Source organism: Lingula anatina, chromosome 2 (assembly GCF_051362555.1).
Source record: "Lingula anatina isolate TDL-2025a chromosome 2, LinAna3.0, whole genome shotgun sequence".
NCBI classification, from domain to species: Eukaryota; Metazoa; Brachiopoda; class Lingulata; order Lingulida; family Lingulidae; genus Lingula; species Lingula anatina.
The window spans coordinates 6,355,062-6,369,004 of NC_141768.1; positions in this window are offsets into that span (position 1 = coordinate 6,355,062).

The window sequence follows — 13,943 nt, forward strand, 5'->3', positions numbered from 1 at the left end:
GCTGTTTGTTTTATTTCCCCCAACTCATATATATTTTATATATTTTATTAATGTCAAACACAATGTTTTGCATATAAGCTGCCAAATAAGTAATATGTAAAATGAAATAAAGCTATAAAATTGCTGAGTGTACATTGTGTTTGCAATTTGCAAATTACATGTATGCACTTCAAATAAATGTGATATTCCAAAGTTAATTTTGCAGTTAATGTGATAAAATATAACTTTTAAATTGACGGAAACTTTATTTACCAAAGCATATTATGTAATTAGTTTACAAAAAGATCAACATACACTGTACATAGTTTTCACTCCGTTTTTAAAAATCTATCACCAGACTGACAATTTAGTCTGAAGAGATATGACAATGTTGCTTTCCCACCACAGAAACTTGGTCAACAAGACTTAAATTGGAAGACCTATAATATAATTTTTGACTTCATTTGTTAAAAATTCAACTGGGTGACCAATTTAATCAGTATTATCTTAGGATATTTGATTAATGGGCCTTCAGTTTAAATCTTAACATTAAATGCCCTTTTCCAATACTTCTTTTATTGAGATAATTGTATGTTACAAAGGTACAGTCAGGTTTTCCAGAAGCAGTCCTGTGGGTCTGCCCAAAAAAAGAAACCGTCGATGAAAAACTGGCAATGCAGTAGATGAGATATAGAAGCACCACTACCACATTGAGTTAGCAGTTTGCACTGTTTTGGGTGAAGCGAAATGTCCTACAGTGTCTTGTACAAGAATGCTTGTTAATTTTTTTTTTGTTGTTGTTTCTTAAAAATAAAAGACCCTGTCTGTTCTAATATGAAAAAGTACTTTTTAATTATTTTATTATTCATTATTTCTTGTTTGAGATTTGACTTCCAAAATATTTTTGTAGAAACAGAATACTCAATGTGCAGACCTATACAGCCATGTACGGCTGTATCAGGACCCTGTATTTTTTGCTATCTCTGCTAAATTAAGATACCATTGTCTTTATTGGAGTCCAAAATAGCATCCTCCGACACTGAATGCAGTGATCTATCCTGAGCTTAAAGGGCACATAGAAATGTGATCCTTATGATGCTCCACATCATTCTATTTATGATTCAAAGTTAGCAAAGAAATGGCGTTGTATATACTATTATTGAAGCAGTAACCATAGGTAAAGGAATTATAGTTGGGAAGGTTGGGAAACAAAGTCCACACACACAGACTTTTTAACCCTTGGTAAGAGGTATTATCTTTCCAAATATTTCAATAAACAACTGTTTATGATTGTTCATGAATAACATGTCAATGTCAAGATACAGATAAAGAAAGAGGTCATTCACAAATATGGGTATATTGGAGTTCTATCAATTGGGTGCATTTAGCACTGGAAAAATAGACCCTCAAATGCTTAAATTATTTTTTTTAATCCAAGGGGGAAGGGAGCTCCTTAGCTGTCTTTGATAAGAATAGACCTACACTAATGAGAAAACTGCAAATCAAACGATACTCCTTTATGCCAATAATAGAGATGATTCTTATCACTTGTCATTTTGGGGCACATTATCATCTATTATGTTGGACTTCAAAGGCAAGATGGTGTGACAGGGCACATGGTTGATTGGTCCTACCCATGGAATTAGCATCTTTATTATCATTGGTCTGAGTTTAATCATTGAGATTGTCTTTTGACATCCTTATTATTTGGGTGCTGAATTGTGTAGGTCATATGGAAGTTTCCTTATATTTCCCTAACATAAACCAAGTGCTTTTTTTATCTTCTATTGTATATTTGGTGTCGGTAGTCATTGAAATCACATATATACTGGTATATGCAACATATATAGGTTATGTTTTGCTTTGTATAATGTACTTTTAAAACTTTTCATATAACTATCTAATTATTAAATTATTTGTTAATTCATTTTGGGGTATACAGTTTTAGTGCATAGCTTACAAATAGACCCATGTAAGAATTGCTGCAAACAAGAAAGAGAAAGGGTTATTATAATAGACATGTCATACAGGAAGTCCGTGATAGTATTATATTATAGGAAGTTGTGGTTTTTTATATCAGTAGTTTATCTTCTTAAAACAAATTTAGCTTACAATTGTAGTGTTGATGGCTATATTTCTAATAATAAGATTGAAAATAAATGACACTGAACTATTAATTGATGTCAAAAGTAAAACACTTTGACATATAAAATGTCAGGAAATGATTCTCGTTTGTGGTTTTGGATCCTTTTATATCTTAAGAAGAATAAAGAAATGCATTGTACATGTTTTTTTAAGCCACCCAAAATTGTTTATATATTTATTTTTGTCATGAATGTAAGGGCATGGTGGGCGTATGATTAAAAAATATGTTTTGTATTTTTTTTTTCATTTGTGATGATCTCAAACAGAAATGCATTACCAAATTCAGCATTTATGGGCTTTTTTGTATGATCTCAAACTTAAATGTTTTTAAAACTAAAATCTTTTGAAAAGTCCATTTACAGAGAGTTAAATGTAAGTCATATATGCAAATTAATCACAAAACTTGCTACAGTTTGAATACAAAAATTTGCCCCTTTATCTTTGTGTTGAATGTTCAGTTTATTTGTAGCTGTAGAAAGACACTATACAAAGTCTCATAGTTTGCTTGCGGTGTTTTAAATGTGTAAAAGACATTTGAGTACATTTATAATAGAATATATTCAATGTTGGTTTATATAGGAGAAAAATTCTATAAATGTATCTTGCCTTTCAAAGAACAACATTTTCTTTTTATGTTAAATTTTAGTCTTCAAAGATTGTCCATAAGAGGTATAATGATGCTAGTGGTTGAAAGAATTACTGTAATTTTACTTTGCATTATGGTTCGTTGATAAAAGCATATGAAACTCCTTCAAATGTGCACAGGTGTTTTAAGTCTTTAGGGTAAAAACCTATTGTATTCTTTCTTGAATCCTACTTTACACATGGTTTATGATTGTTACCTGTTACTTTAGCCTGAAGTTATTAGGACTTAAAGAAGAAAAAGATCAAAAACCTGGGTGAAAAGATGAGTGACTTTTACTGCAGGGAATATGAAAATTGGATGATCAGAGCTCATCATTCACAGAACATATGTGATTAATGACAGGGGAAGAAAAAAAGTGAAAAAACATGTCTATTTTATTGCTTTCTTTAAAAAACAGCAAAATGCAAGAGAATTTGAGGATGGTACTGTGCAGTTTAATTGGTACTGTATCATTGTATCAAGGATTTGTTTTCAGGAATCCATACAGAACAGCATATAAGTGTTATGGATTATCTGTAAAAAGTCCAAATGATATTGTCTTACAGTCTGTATGGACTGTGTCACACAGTTGATTTTATAAAACTGCTCACAATTGAGAATTGCCATGAACTTCTTTATTAATTATAATTTGGTCTCAAACATATCTCATGAACTGGGTGTGGTGTGGATACATCATACAAAGATGGCAAAGTGACATGTGAAACAAATGTCTTTAGGCATAATTTTGATTTACATAAATTTGTGATTTACAGTTTGTTTTTGTCTACACTAGGGCTTAGCAAACATGGTTTGATGGACAGTTGCAATTCACACATTTTTTCATCTATTAAGAAGGTACATGTACCTGTTCTTTATTCATGATGACACCAGTTTTGTTTGCAAATCAAAATCATATCTGTAAGTAAAACATATTTGATAAAGGGATATATATTCTAAAGATCCAAATTTGCTAATTAATAGGATGCCATATTGAATTTTTGTGCCAAAAAGTACTTTTTTGACAAAATTCATGTTAAATCTTCACTCACTGTATGTAGGTTTGATCCCTGGAAGAGGCAGACAATTTAAATGATTAGTCATCATAATCTCAAGTTTAGCACACCTTGATGAAAGGGTGGAATTAATCCTTTCTCTGTTTAGGTGTATCACATGAGTGGCTTTGCCTTGAGGTAGTTTTGCTTGACATATGGCATGATGATATGGAGTGTGTTTGCAGGGGGGCTGGAAGAGAGGGTGTTAGTACGTACCTCGTATTCTTGAATAAGAATCTGTGCATATTAAATTTCTTCATTTTTGATGTAATTAATTATTGCGTCAGTGTCTCATTCTGGAGCTCAACTCAGCTTGGCATGGAATTTACTTCTTAGTGAACTAATTTATCTCTTTTAAGTCTCTTATTAATCTCTCCAAGTTTTGAAAGAGCACATCTCTAAATTTTCAGTTAACCCCAACTACCCCCTTCCCCCGTCAGACTGAGAGAACCATTGTTATTGGTCAATTTAAAATTTTTTTTTTTTTGCAGTTTGCGATCATCAGCCACAGATTTGTGATTGCAAATATCAAATTAACAACACCCTAACCATGATATCGTGGTGGGAACATAAAATTCGTATTTGCGAACACCACATAAAAAAGCATGAACAATTTAGCCAGCTTTCACCTGGGTCTCTCGATGTTTACATATGATTTCTTTCTAAACCCCTGCTACTTTCAATACAGGAGTTACGTGCTCTCGACAATCTCTTGCACATACGAAATAGTAGGCAATGGTGTTGCTCTTTTCTGATGCCTGCGAACACTAATTTTACATTAATGCCATGATATTGTGATTTGAGTCAGTAATTCAGCATTCGCAATCACAAACCCGAGGCTTGAGATCATCGACAGCTAATTCATTTATAACGCCTGTAATTTATTTTTGTTAAAATGTGGTTGTACTTGTTAACCAGGCTTTCTCATTTGAGGTAGGTGGTCTAATTTGGAGATGCAGTCCTATAACAAGAGATTAAGTGTGAGATTAATGAAAATCTAGTCAGAAGACTAATGGAGGATTGTCAAGATAAGAGGAGCAGGGGCACCTCCTAAAGCACATTACATATCTCAGTCCTCTAATTAATCATGATTTAACCATCTGAACCATCATGTGCTCCTCTTAGGCAGTGTTTGACAATGCTAATCACTGTCTCTGGTTCTCTTACCTGGTAGACCTTCGTTGATAACATCTCGAATCTCTTTCACAAGGACTTTCATGCTAACACATGAATGATTGTGTGATAGTTATGCAAGTTGGTTAGGACTTGTGAAACGCCATGTAGATGACATTATGGCTGACACCTTCATCAACTAAGAAATTTTCTTAAAATACTGTAACATTTCTATTTTGTTATATTCTTGTTAAATTAAAACACAGATATATATAGAATGAATTTTCAATAGACTGGAAAATAGGTGTTTCCTTGGATTGAAAAACATCTTAACAAATTTTTTTTGCCATTTTAACTTTGATTTAAGCTACTTGCTTATTTAAAATGTAAACAATATCTCAAAACCAACTCACTGCAGTTGCTGCTTTGTTTTCTTTTGGATTTATTTGCTATCCATACCCAAAAAAACACTTCACAGTCACTTTTTAGCTTATTTTTTATCTCTTGTTTGCAAAAAGTGAAATATAGAAGCACTTTGGAGAGGCCGCTAGCATGACTGCTTTAATTATTTTACCCCATGCATGGACTCTGATTGATCTATTTACAAACAATAAAGTTCAAAAGGAGACCGATCATTTTTTAATCAGTGCAAGTTTACAAGCATTTATGGAAGTAAATCAATCTCCTGATCTGAATTATATTTTTCTAAAATAGTTCAAATATATATTTAATTCAGTGCAGTGGTATGGAAGTAATTTTTTTAGTAAATGTTTTTAAGTAAATGTCAACATGCAGTTTGTTCAACTCCCATTTTCCCTGTGCTTTTTTTGACATTTATATACAGTGTGTCTTTCCTTTTTAAATACCAAACAGATGTTTAAGTCAAATCATTTTACAGACGACTATGTAATTATCAGAAAACTTATTGCCCAAAAAATAAAATTGCAGTCGTTAAAGATCACTGTAAACTGGCTTGAAAAAAAAAAGAAGATTTTTCTGGGGTCTTCAACAATTTAGTATGACTTGACAACCATCATTTTACTCATTCCAAACTCAGAAGATCTCTCAAAAAATGCACTTTTCAAAACCACTTTATTATTTCACTTAGGTTATAAAATAAGGTAAAACAACTACAGGTATCCAATGCATTTTCACTTTCCCGAAAAAAAGCAGACCTTAATTATATGACTTCAGTGAGTTGCAGCATGTCTTCTAAGACCAAGAAAACAGGAAGATTTAAGACAACAAAAATCCCTTATGTATCTCTATTATTAAAAAAAATTATTGACCAAATATCTCCATTGCTGTTGTTTGGGAAATTAAGAAGAAATATATTTGGGAGTGTTCCATGAGTCTTTGAAACCATTCAACCATTGCTTTGCAGACATTTCTTGGAATACTTGGGATTTATTAGTAATTCCTAGAAAAATGAATGGCACATAAGGGGCAACTTGGCTGTAAATAACTTACAGCCAGTAGGGGTACAAGTGTATGTAAATGCTTTTGCTTACTGAAAGTATAATTTTATACTTTTTTGTTCTCTAAAAGCTATACGCTGATAATTTAATCATTACACTGGGGATTTGGAAATATTGAAATAGCTCTATCTGGCTTAAGGGCATCTTTGGGGTCAGCTTGTGCCTTAATTTGTTGATGCCTGGTCACACTGAAAATTGCTCATTCATTTGTATCCTTTTATTACTTATTAAGACCAATGGATTGCTATAATCTTTGTTCTCAAAGACTGGCTGCTTTGCGTGTGGTAGCCATTATGAATCTGAATTAAATTTCTCTGTCATTGTGAAGATGTCCTTAAGAGTCGCTGGTTTCAGTCAAGGGCCCTCTGTCTCGACAGTTCATAAATGAGATGGATTTCTAGAACAAATTGACAAAAGATTTTTTCGGCTGATATTTTGCAAGTACTTATGCCATTTAATATCAGTGGTCTAAAGGAGAAAAGAGCAGATTTGATGTATAATACACCCTTGTTCAAATAAGTTAATAGATTATGTGCTTGCACAACCTCAAGAATTTTCGACAAGAGAAGATCAGTTTTTAAACACTGATTTTCCTAAGATATGGGGGCAATTCTTATGGAGAATAAAAATCTGAACCTCCTGTGAAAATTTTGTCATTGTAACTTAGTGGAGCAGAAGTGAAGGAGAAGAGTCCAATCTATTGAGGACACAGTGAGGCCAAGTAAAGAGTTCTCTCACCAAGTATTGGCCTCAGATTGTACTTCAGCTGTTACCCGATCTCTCTTTTCTTTCTTTCAAGCACCTTCTTCACTGGCTTCTGTGTATTCCTCCTATATTGACACTGAGATTTGCTAGCATCATTACTGGTGATCTTCAAAAATACAAAACGGTTATTGTCGTCATGATTTTCTTTATTCGGGGATGAAAATTAAACCTTATTGAGATACTGAGAGCAGGATTTGCAGAGGAAATGATAAGAATTATTTGTTAATTTATAAAAGCCACTAAAATGACATATGCCTGAAAGGGGGTAGAAGGAGGGGTATTTTTGGTTATTTTTTCACAGGACCAGTCTCATTTTTAATATCTTTTACAGCGCATCTGTTAAACTTTCCAATTTGGTATCCAAGGATAACATTTTTGTGAGCTATAATTGGCACAACTACTAAAGGTTCAATAAAGAAGGACTTTCTCTATAAGGATGCATTGTAAAAGCAAAGGATGACTTTTATACCATAACAAAAGAAAGCTTGTGGCACTTCAGTCTTTTGCTGGCCTTTCTTTCTCCATAACTTAAGTAGGGTCTTTATCTTGAATTGCTGAATTTGCTAACATTAATTACACATCAATTCAACATTATGGCGTAGGTGAAAGAAAAAATTCACAGGCGTAGAATTAGATGGCAAATAAGCATTATATGTTTTACTGGTCGACTTCATTATAAAGGCAAAGTAAATGAAATTTTAGCTTAAACAACAAGACCTAACATTGACCTATTGTGTTTTCAGGATGGATGTTTTCATCAATAAAACCACTTTGAAGATGCTTGTTCAAATACCCAGGGGTGATTTAGTCAATTTCTGGCCACCTCTGAGAAAAAGGTGACAAGATTTCAGCTGTTTAAATATCTGCGTTTCTGCCCGTTGTTCATGTCCTGATGTAATCACAACTTTAAAAAGAAAGTAATTTGCTTTTACATCAATACATAAAACTATGTGCAATAAGCATCAGTAAGATCTTGATTAAATCTTTGTTGATTTTTATCTTTTGTTATAATGCATTTAATTTTTTTCTCTTTTTTCAATCCTAGCGGCCATTATAGACTTATCTCTGTCTTTGTGACATAAAAATAAATTATATGTTCACTTGGTGCACGGAAATAGAATGTTAATGCTCAATTAGTAATGGAAAATTGTGAATACAGTTATGTAGTATAAGACTCATACTCACATGGTAGCAATCATTGTGGTTTTATTTATAATTGCTGTCTGTAGAACAAATCCAACTGCCTGCCCACAGCTTTTCTACATCTGGCAAGCAACAGTTGCAGTTATAGCTGCAAATTATGACTTATTCAGAAAGTCTCTCTGCTTTTTTTATCAGTGTAGTATCAGGAAGAAAGTCATCTGACATCTGTAGTCCTTGTACTTGTCACCAGTCCTTTATCAGTCATGCTTGTCTTCAAATCAATTTCACTGTCTGGGTGTTCTCAAATATTCCCTGTTCATTTATCAAGACTGAACAATTAGTCTCCCAGTCTAATTAACATTTGTACCAGATGACCAATTTGCAAAGGAATTCCCGGCCATGACATGTACCTTCACCTTGGACAGCATTCAGATTCACACATTGTACTAGCTGGGTCTGTCTAAAGTGCAATCACTTACTAAAGTGCAATCACTGAAATCAGCTTAATTGTCTGACACGCCTCCTCGGGCAGCTAGGGGGTAATTAACTATCATATGCTGATTTAGCTGATGCCACTGATTGCACTTAAGTAAAAATCACTGGCAGTATTAGGCCGACCCAGCATGTACGTATGATGTATGAATCTGAATCTGGATGCGTCTTAGGAGTTTTCAGTCCTATTTAAAGCAATCTGGTTGATTCTTTCATATTATTTTACCATTTATTTGGATTTGGATACTTTATAACATATCTCTATTTTGAGTTTAGGACCCATCAAACTAACAAGATAGTTAGTTTGATATGTGCTGCATTCAGTGTATCAACCTGTGAGAGATACAATGGAATAAAAATTTGGTGCAGTTTTAACCATTTGTGAATATGTCTGCTCAGGTTCGTCTTGTCCACTATCAGAGGCATCAGGGAAAAATGTGACAAGACATTCATTTCCCATGTAGTTATCACCAATTTATCAGTGTGTCTGCTGTCCACTGGGCAGTCTTTCTCTGTGTCTGCCTGTCTTTTTTTCAAACGGTTCCCCTTCATGCACCAGACATGACTAGAGTTCTTGTCGAGCACAGAACTGCTTGTCAGTATGCGTGATTTCCCCATCTGACAAATTGGTTGAGGGACACACATATACATATAAGCAGCTGTATAGTTATGGTCATTATATCTACTGTACATGTATTCAACAGCAGCTAGCATGTAGCTATTTCAAAATGGGGAGGTTTCTTTTTCTGAGAAAGTGAACTTTTTTACCATTTAGTTCACCAAACTTGAAAATGGATCTGCATAGCTCTAATTTTAATTCAGAACATCTTTTCCAGCCAAAAGGGCAGTTCTTTTAACTCCCCCCCCCCCCCTCCAATAAAACCCTGTCCAACTACTTATTTTTTTATTTCCACCCTGGTCTGCAAAATTTAGATTTATTTTCCATAGTACCAGGGTCAACACATTTATTACAGATTTGTGTAATCTCTCCATCAGAGTCCTCAGGGGCCTGTCAGTGGACATTGCACATATATATATACCTCTGTATGGTCATCAGCCACAGTGTTAGGTTCTTCAGGCACTGTGAAACCTAGCGTATAGCACTAACATATATGAGAAAAATTGCCCATATGCAGAGAAACACAAAGGGTGTGTTTAGACTTATGTTATGTACTTTTGCATGCCGAGAGGGAGATAAAATCTTTTTAGCATTTTCAAAAAACAATTTTGAGCTGCTTGTATCTTCATTTTAATACATCAAAAGCAGTGTGATTTCATTATAATCGATGTCACATATGATATTCATGCGTACCTCTTTATGCCAGGTGTGACAGAGCCTTTAGATGTGAGTTCCTCATTAAAAAAAATACTTACATGTGATAACATTATAGTGTTATAGATCTAGATCTAGATGTTATTTCTACACATTACTTAATCATGATTAAGCTCAGTATGCTCATTATTATGAAAAGTTCATGAAATGAATGTCATTATAAGGAAATGTTTCATTTTAAAGAAATAATGGTGCAAGGGTTTTTTTTTGTTTATACCTCCAACAGAAATGAATGACTCATACTTTTGCCAATTTTGATTTGATATAAAAAAAGAGAAAAAAACTTCATTAAAACACAAAAAGTTTGTTATAAAAATTATTGATTTAAAAACTGTACTTCAGCCTTGCTATGACTAATATTGTTATGACTCAGTGTTTTTCTCCAGACTGTTGTTGACATTTGTGTCCAGCATTTGAATAGGGAACAGGTAGTTTGTGTATTAAATGGCAGGTGTCTGATACACTTGTTTAGACATCTGAGATCAATTTTTTTCATACTGACGTAATTATTTCTAATTCGTATTTGCCAAGTATTCTGCATAGTGATCAGCCTTTCTGCCATGTTGAGTTAAAATGCTGAAATATTTTTTATGACCATTTTGTTTTTGAATTTCTTTCAGCTCCCCTTTCTTTTATCCTATTACTTCATGTTGTTAAAATTAGCATAATGACTACAACTAGGGATAGTTTTATCTTAAATCAATATCAGCCCAAGATGATTAATCAAACCATTATTGGCTATTTAAAATGTTTTTTATGTGTGCTTTCAATTTCAAAGAAGAATTAGATTTTTTATCAATTAAGCCTTTGCAGATTCATCGTATGCCTGTTATTTTACTTGCATATTGCAGAAGCACTAGTACATGTATTAACTACATTATGGTAAATGGATTCCCTATAACCAAATGCAAGTGGGATTCTTAACTGATGCCAGCAATCATATTTCTGCACACATGGAAAGAACAGAATATTATTTCAGATCATTTTTCATCTAGCTTTTCTCTCTTAATATTGTGAATGGAGCAACGAACTCATTGATTAACCTTAGTCACAAATGCACTATATACAAAACCACCTTTCGGCAGATCAAAAAGCTTGAAATTTATCGTAAATTGTTGGCTTGAAGAAACTGCCATCCATGAAATTGCCAGTTTATCAGAAACAATGGGTCAAGCACCTGTTCTGTGATTCAAAGTTGCAAAATACATGATGTAATTACCACGACACCTGTTACAAGTTTTTTTTCTTCTTTTGTGACAGAAGATGAATGTGTGAGGGTGCCATTGTTGGCAGGAATTCTGTAGATGCTTGCCATAATTTATTTTTGAAGCTTTGCCAGCCTTGGGAAAATTTTTCTTTTACTGAAAGTGAAAAGCATTCCATCTTTCTATAAGTACATACAAATTTCATATCGTGCAGGAAAGATTATTACAATAATCATATCAAATAAAGAATACACAATTTTATTTCATTGACATATTTTGTTGTGCAATGCACTTGTAAAAGTTCTTGTACAAATTGTTGGAGTAATTCATTTATTGAAATTGGAACATTTAACAGATTTTTTTTGTTCCTATTTAATTGATGTATTAAAATGATGATTGTTATGAATGATAAAAATGTGCAAATACATCATTATAACAAGGTAGAACTTTCTGATTAAAAATCAACCACATCATTCTTGAAGTACATTAATTAGTAGGGACAAAAATGCAGGGTAGGCCTGCCTCCTACATAGTTCATCATGTTACATTCATTTCAGTATTTCAAATGTAAATCAACATTTTTGTTAAATATAATGTTTGTGTATTTTGACGCAAAAAAAAAAAAAAAAGCATTAGTCAGTATGAAAACTTAAGTCAATAATATTGCAATATCATTTTCCTGTTTTTGTCAAAGATGACAAGGAAAGGTTCGGATTTCATGCTTGTGATAATGTGGTACTTCAATTCTGCTGATGATTTTTGCCAATTTAACCATATGCTACTGAAAAAGCATTTTGTTCCAAGTACCAGCACACAACCTCACCCTGTCTGCTCATTAAATGTATTTATCTGAATCTCTCTCACTCTTCTCCTTTTCGTCTAACTTTCCTTCCTTCCTTCCATCTCTCTCTCTCTCTCTCTCTCTCTCTCTCTGTCAAACAGACAGTATTATTTGCAGTCAGTAGCTCAACTAATAACTTGGCACTCACTTTATTGCTATAAATATTGCTATTACTGTGCAGGCATGGAAGTGCTAAATTAAGTGATGCTCCTGCAGCTCTCGACGTCATATTTTCCTGACATTATGTTATTTGCGGAACACTATACTTTTTATTATTCCATATGAAGGGATGTGGTTGTGGTCTGAGTGGCTGTGAGTGTGACATTTCTTATAAATGCTAATTTTTCAAATAAAAGCCCACTGGAAGTGATAGTTTTCTTGATATGGAAATGAAACCCATTCATAAATTCATCACTGCGTCATATCCATAGGTGTGAATTGTTTTTGTAAATGTAAGTTTAGATAATGTTTTGGCATTAGGGTTTAGTTATCTGTTACTTTTATCTGTAATCTCTGTCAGTAGATGTTACACCTGGCTAGATGCGTTGATCTGGAGATTAGAAGATTAAGATCCGTCAGAATAAATGTACAAATGACGAGTAAAAAGCTATAGATTTCCAAATGATAAACAACAGCCCATTCATAACTTTATTAGGATCACAATGATAAGTGTAGATGTGAACTTATTATCATGAGGGAAATAATGTTCAACTTTTTTACAGAAATAAATTTTATTCTACTTTTTTTGTTTCTGAATGGATTTCAGCTGTTGATTAGCTTACTGAAGTATGATTAGAGATCATTAGAATCCTAATGAACAAATGATGACAGGGTATATTTTGAGTTGATATATTTTTAAAAAGTTGGCCCAAGATGACTTGTCCTCTGGACAAAAATTTTCTGGCTATTAGGCCACAAGATTATACCACTTATTTTCCTACTATATCATGATTTTGAAATAATTTCATTCTGAACTGTTTTTAAGTAAGTTTTTATCACCTCACTTTTTTATTTTTAGCCTAAAGATATAATTTTCTCTTTGTCATTATGATTACTATGTTTTTTGGGTGAATTTGGTGTGGAGAGTATTGTATGGGTTCTTTTGTTTGCTCTGCACAATGATATCAGCCAAATCAAACAGCATTTTTGGACAAATTTTGGGACAAAATCAATGTGTGCAAACAGATCCCTTCCCACTTGCGCTGTCTTCTTCTTGAATACATATACAGAAAGATAATAATATATGTATTGTGTACAATTTTTATGTAAAACGATTATGAGATTTTTGTGATATATCTAAATATATACTCTGGTGAATAGATATGAAATTCACTGTAGCTTACATACAATTATCCAGAAATTGTTAAACCATATATAATATATTTGCAAAGCCAAATTAAAGTTTTACCATGGCTTCATATATTTTCAAAACAGTAATAATTTGAAAGATGACCATATTATAAACCAGTTTACTGTTGCTTTGTTATTTAAACCTTGCTGGAATCTGTGTTACATGGCTATTACCCATACTAGAAGTAAGATCAAGTTACAACGTGAAAGCTGTTATCGTGACTTTGCTTCTTTTACAATAAAGAAAACACCAGAATGTTTTGAAGCAATTTTATGTTCCATTTTATCGTAATTGAACTGATTAACTGATAAGTCTTTTTATTGTTGAAAAAGCCAACCTTTATTTTTTGATGAAAATGAAACTGTATAGGCCTGTCAAGAACTATACACAATGGCATTTTTTCCTTTTATGTTTCTTCCCT